The sequence below is a fragment of the Ceratina calcarata genome, unplaced genomic scaffold (assembly GCF_001652005.2).
Source record: "Ceratina calcarata isolate Rehan_Ccalc_2016 unplaced genomic scaffold, ASM165200v1 scaffold406, whole genome shotgun sequence".
In the NCBI taxonomy this organism is placed as follows: Eukaryota; Metazoa; Arthropoda; class Insecta; order Hymenoptera; family Apidae; genus Ceratina; species Ceratina calcarata.
The window spans coordinates 31,922-36,716 of record NW_017164078.1 but is presented as its reverse complement, the minus strand read 5'-3'; positions in this window follow the sequence as shown (position 1 = coordinate 36,716).

Here is a 4,795-nt window from a genome sequence, read left to right as displayed (position 1 = left end):
CCGCTGAATACAATACTCATCGAGTTAATTCGAACGCAGCGTACCTCTTTTTTTCTAAACTCAACGTTATTAAGGTTTTAATACGGTGTGTGCATTAAAGTATATACCAAAAAGGAAAAGTCATCAAAATGCATTTCATAATCGACCGTAAATAAATAACGGATGAATCTCGTAATTATAAATTAGCAGCGCGTTATCAAACAAGAGAATCACCGATTTATAATTACAGCTGGCAATCATTAAGATTAGTAGCAAGTAAATGAATGTACATCGTGCAGCTTGTAAACATTTATGAACATTTTTTGAAAGTGCATAACGATGAATAATTTGCTCTTATCTTGGCGAGATCTTGAGAAGCGCGCAACGCACACTTTCAAGAACAGAGGTTCTCTATTATTTAATAAATGCTTTCACGAGCCAGTGCCTGATGGAACGATAATATTAGCCCGTTAATTGGCAAAATTATTGCTCTCCAGCGGTGCAAGCGCGTTCAGCAGAAAACTTCGAGCTAAACGTATCGCACGCAGTCTCCTCTCGATTTCTCCGGTCGTTTAATTGGAGCCCGGGTCCTCGCCGGGGCCCGTAAACGTCTCAGCTGTGTTTTTGGCACGCACGCGTTCCCAGTCGGAGTCCCCGCGCTCGATTTAATGTCGGCTCATTTTCGCAGTGCATCATTCGCGGGACTCTCCTTTTTCTTCCACGACAGTAATATTCGCCGTTTGATAATAATCCGTCCATATTCCCTGCTTCCTTCACGAAATTTCGCCTCTCGCTTCATAAGATCGTTGCCCATATCTTTATTGCTCTCTTCCTTCAACTCTCCCTTCCTCGTATACCCACTCTTTTCTGGAGTCATTTATGTATTATATGTTACCGTCCATTACAATTAAGCTTTATTTTATACGTTGATATTTGTTACTTCTTTTATCGAAGTTGTGCTTAGAAATTTATTTATAATCAGTTGAAGTGAATTGATTTACTATTCTTATTTCCATGCTCTCTGTCTTTGATATTTCTCTCTCCTTTTTTTTTCACCATTTCTTCCACCCTTGTCCCTTTATTTTACTTGGCAGAAGGTAAAACCGCGCTTGTTAACCCATGCACCTGTGTCCACTCGGGCGAGTACGAATTTTTCATACGGAACCCCCTCCCGCTTCGGGTCCATCGCGACGAAAAAGGAGCAGCCACGCGCAGGAAATCGTTCTCGTGCCTCGCGTCAACGAGAACATCAACGAATTTCTATGAGATTAATTCATTACAACGCGGTGATCTCGGATCGGGCGTGTTTTACAATGTACCTAATTTCATTTCGTTTTTTATGTAAGTTTTGTACGACGTCACAATGAGAATCATATATAATGTAATTATTTTCTTTTATTAACTTTATATAAAGAAATTATACGACGTCTTGTATTTACAAATAAAAATATAAAATTTTAACAAATCACGTTTAGAAAATGTTTTATGAAACTGCCAATTCTCATCCCTGTCAGACAATGCATTGAGTTATTCTATCAAAAGGCAACGATATTCGGTGTACGAGAAGATTCGGGATAAAATCGCGAGGAGTCGAAACCCGCGGCGGCTTTGGAACAGAAACCGAGGCGAGTTCGCCGGAACACGAAATGAAACGCGTGCACCTGCCCCGTTCTCGTGGCTCACCTCGCCTTTCTTTCTTTCTTTCTCTCCATCCACAGTAACGTATCATTCGCGTACTCTCAAAAAAACAATAATAGTAATCAACGAGGTGTGAGAAACGTGTTTCCTTTTATCGACAGCTAGTCTCTAAGTAGAGCAGTTATTTGACATGCTGTTGAAACGTTTAAGTTGATGATTGACAATACTTCCACGTAAATCAACCAAAGAGGATCGATTATTTAACTATCAAAAGAATTACAATAATTGTGACAATTTGTATGTATAAAATAAGTAACAAAAAGTGGATTATTAATAATCAAACTGTAAACAGTTTGTCAAGCATTTGTTTATCATTTCCATTGTCAAAGAACGAAGATTTTGCTCAAAAGCTCAAAAGAAATTCAATATTAGATATGCTATTCTCTAGCATAACTTTTTAGAAAATGAATTTGAAATTTTTTCATTAAGACAAATGTTTAGTTATGACATTATTCTATTTATATATAAATGTAATAAATAATTGTTTCTTAAGTTGGAAGAAAATTTAACACGAGAGCCTCTCTTTCTCCTCTCATTTTTATCTCACGGCTGTTCTCATGGCCCTTCGGACCCGCGATCTTCCCCCACCGATGCCCTAACGATGCGCGTGCCAGAATCCGTGTTTATACGTGTACTTATGTATGTGTAGATGCAACGACCGAGAAACACACGTGCCTTCCTGATAACCGATCTGCATACCCAATTAATATTGCCATCGGTTGTCAGAAAATCGTGACTGCAAGTCAGTTTATATAAATTCCTCTATTTCTTGTCTGCCTTGCATGGTACGTATCAAACATTTAACACATTCGGTCCTTGAGCATTTTTTATAATTTCTACTAAACAGTCCTTGATATTTTAACTATATGTTAGCTATTATAACTTTCATTATATCAATAATCATTTTCATTTCAGGCTGCAGAATTAGATACACGAATTACGTATATATAATCACATTTCCTTTATATACTTTTATCTGCATACTTTCGACTCATATATTATTAATAATGAATAAACTGTTATAATATAAATGTATAAGAATTTGTACTAAACTATGTTAGATGAGCTAAATTTCACAGGGAGCTGTTCTTCCTCAGGTACAAAATGTTAGAGAGAGAAGGTAAACGAGTTGGCAACCCGTCACATCGGATGATGTTCCGGTTGCTAGAAGCTGGGGCTTGCTACTTCTGATACTACAGAAATACTTAAAAAACTGCTCTAATAATAAGAAACAGCCTTTATTATTTGTACTGAACAAGAGTACTTCGAAACATGTTTTTATCGAATTATTCTTGTCATTGTTATATTTCTTAATTGTAATATTTTTATAAGAAATAAAACGAAGTATCAATTATTTTATCTGTCTTCTATTTTTCTACCAAAAATGAAATATTTCTTATTGATTAAGTTGGAATGCAATTTCATTGAATGATATTGTTCATAATATCGTTGCATTTCATTAATGGGCAAAATTTTCATTCAGAATTTTTGACTAAAGATACGAAAATTGTTAGAAGCTATTAATGATCCTAAGTTTTCGTCCAAAGACCATATATTATACATACTAAGAAAATTAGGTTACGACAGCAGTTTGCTAGTTGTAAAACAGTTACATTTTACCTGCCAAGCAACATTCTTGAATGAGTGAGCAAATTATTAGTCAATCACGTATTATTTAACTCTCGTCTGTTAATTATACTAATGCCTTTTTCTTTTACACATTATTAATGATAAAATGTAAATTTAAATGTAATAACATAAACAAAAAATGTGAATACGAAATCTACTCGACTTTCTATCGGAGGAAGTTCGATAAAACTGGAACTTCCTCATTTTTATGTAACAATACAGTGTTATTAAACATGTAACACCGGCAAGTTCGCGTGCGACCGGCGCCGAACATTGAAAGCACCCGCAAGCGTGCGCGCACATATGCAATATCTAATTGGCGTAAACTATCTGCACGCAGCTTTGCACTTCTAGGTGCACACGCGCCCTGAAATGTTTGCTCGAGTTGTTGGTTCACGTATCTGACATTCGCTTTTAAACGTTGGCACATAACCGGAGCAAAGCCAAATGCATAAACACGCGGCAAGATAGCGTGACGAAAAATACTAACCATTGGCACACGAGACCCGGTTTTTATTTATTCCCATTTTCATGCGATCGCAACGCGAACGAGAATCCTTCGCGATTTTCGAGATTCTAAACGTTCGTGTTACTTAAAGGGAACTTTTTCAGGATAACACGACCGAACAAGGCAAGCGAACCACTTTCTAACCGGTAATTCTTCTCCTCGCGCGAACGATACGTGTGAAAAAACCGATTTAACGTCAACGTTTTTATGCAGTTGAGTAAATATATTGCTGCTTGTTACGTTACGTTAATGATGAACAGCGTTACATGGTTACAAATTCTGTTTTTGTCATGCTGTGTAAAACGTTTTAAAAACATCTTTAAAGAATCTGACATGAAATCAATCAGATGTTTATCATGTCTACGTCTGATCTTTTACGAATGGAAATAATAAAACCAGAAACATTATTAACCAATTTAAAATTAATTGTATTGCAAAATTTGACAGTTAAGAGATTCACATTGCGCTTCTTCTTATTTATCATCGTACTTCCCATATTTTATTTTGACACATTTTGAGCACCCGAACATCAGCAGACCATTTATCACCGAAAATCGTTCACGTTTACGGGAATCGATTCTTACGTAACGTCTCGCGTTTCTTATTATCGATAATCAAAATTTACAGATCAGAGGGGAGACGAGCCCGGCCGAAATCAAAACTGGGTCAATCGCATTCGACCACTTCTGACATTAATTTCCCTTCTTTCACAATCAAACTCGCGAACGTTCATTGGGTCGTTACTGTTTCACATTGCGCGCCGTACACAGGTTGTTTCAAAAAATTTAGATCAAGGTAATCAGAACAAATGAGAAAAGATTTTAATAAAATTGATAATGTGCGAATGGAGTATTTTTCAACTATCAGATTATTTTCATCTGTGGAGTCTGGATTGATCTTCCTTCTTGCAATTTGAATTTATTTCGAAACATCAATTACTCATGATTTTTCTTAATGAAATTTAATATCAATTACATGCTT